Source organism: Homalodisca vitripennis, chromosome 3, assembly GCF_021130785.1.
Source record: "Homalodisca vitripennis isolate AUS2020 chromosome 3, UT_GWSS_2.1, whole genome shotgun sequence".
Lineage (NCBI taxonomy): Eukaryota > Metazoa > Arthropoda > Insecta > Hemiptera > Cicadellidae > Homalodisca > Homalodisca vitripennis.
In genome coordinates, this window is record NC_060209.1 from 34,547,515 (window position 1) to 34,549,669 (window position 2,155).

Genomic DNA, 2,155 nt, shown 5'->3' on the forward strand with positions numbered 1-2,155 from the left:
CAGAATTTGTGCCTGTCCATATATGTAGAAAAGGAACTGGTCTGTAGACTACATTGAAGCATCAAACTCATTCTATATTAAAACCCCTGAGTTTGATGATGCTCCATGTCACTCCATAAAATTTGGTTGAGCTTTAGCAAATATTTAAAAAAAAATTCTATTTTTTGGAAACCTTAACAACAACGAGAAAATATCACAATAAATAGATTTTTAAGTAAGCTGAGTATAGTAAGAATATGATATTTGAACACGGGAAACATTAAACCATGCAGATTATTGACAAGTTCAAAAAATAATATACTTTAGTAAAAGTCAATGTTAAAAATTAGTGAAAATATCTTATTTCAACGCACTTTTGCGTTGTAGTAGTATCCTTCCTACCTTACCGGAACTGTTATTTAATTGCTATTCAACCTAATTCATTGAATATAAATGTCAATTTATAATTTGGCAAGATATCTCGATAAAGATAATGTGCAGGATTTAAATTTGGCATACAAACTTGTTCTAATTACGTGACTTTAATGAAGCGTTCATTTAAAGTTTGCATTGTGTCCATAAAAATGCTAGACACAAACTGCCTTGCTCTATCGTATGATGTTTTGCAATGTTACTTTTTTTAATTAATATGTAGACCACTAATACTGTCATAAAACATAAGTCGTCGATAACACTTAAATATAATCTAGCTTTGATAATTATGACTTTTTCTCAGATTTAAACCGAATTCAAAACTGTTACGGATTACAACATACTCATACCTGACGTTTTGATGTACGTATTTAAACCAAACTTATTTGTTTTCATTTTGTGTCTGTTGTTTATATGTACAATGATATGCACAATATGTATATTTATTTGCAATAAATCGTGGAGACATAAATATAGTTTTACACCATTGCATTTTCTATTTAAATCTAATCGTCGCAAATTGATGGAAAGCGTGGCGGAGACCTAACACTACAGTTACAAATTATTTTCCAGTTTTTCAATAATCTACTTTCTATGTGATTATTTTGGCATAATGTTAATGATCTCTATCAATAAAGCTTCCAATTATTGGTAAGCTATACGCAAATAGAAGTGTGAGAAATTACATAGCTACAAACGTGTCTCTACAATATCCGGATTGTGGAAATTTTCGAAATATTACAATATCTAAACGACGTTGACCCCAGCTATGGATTTAAACTAATTCTATATCCACAAAGTCCCACTCTTGGTTTCCTTAACTTCTGGATTCCCATGATGTGTTCATAGTTTCTGAACTTTCCAAGCCCCTGAAATGTCTAAGTCGTCTTCTTATCTGCTTATTCCTTCTTCAACTTTCTTCCCGGATTATGGTCTTTTTGCCTCCCTTGCCTTCTGTCCCAACCCCTTCGGTCTGTCTTACTAGTGTTATTCTGCTTCCTACACTTAAGCAATGACGGCCACTAGGCTATGTATGCTACTTGTACTGCTTGTTTCCATTTTAAACCAATACTCCAGTTTTCAATTTTATTCTTAGATATTGATGTATGTATATATTATGTTGGTGGTCTTATTCGACGTTAAATAAAGGTACTTTTAAAACTTTCTGCTAGGATATTAACTTTTTCTGTCATAACATTAGAAAAGTATATCAGTGCAAATCGTGTGCTTTAAATATTTAAACGCGAACAATAAAATACTGTTAGTTTATATTTTTATACAACAAGATCTTTTTCTGACACTTACCATCAACCCATACGCTTTTCCGTTTATAAAATGAATGATGAAGAGCTACGTAATGACTAAATCACATTGGAACCCGGTAGTAAGTTAGCTAAAACATTAATACCATTTTCGTTATTTTAAATAATATAAAACATTTAATATTTACCAGCCAATGCTTCTCAGGACCACAAACGCCCATAGAACTAAAATCAGTAACCTCTTTCAGGCAATAGTTGTAGATAATGTCATGGGGTAAAGCTACCCCCATTGGGGTACTGGGAGACCACCCAATTAGAAGACTGACTCCGCTGTACTAAGTGGGTTGCATTTGCGATGAATGAAAGAGGCATGTAACTGTAAAATTGTATGTGTAAGTGTGAATTGTTGCATGACTGTCAGAAATTAAAAAAAAACCTTAACGTTTGCCATACAATGTAAATATTGTCGCTGCAATAAAAAT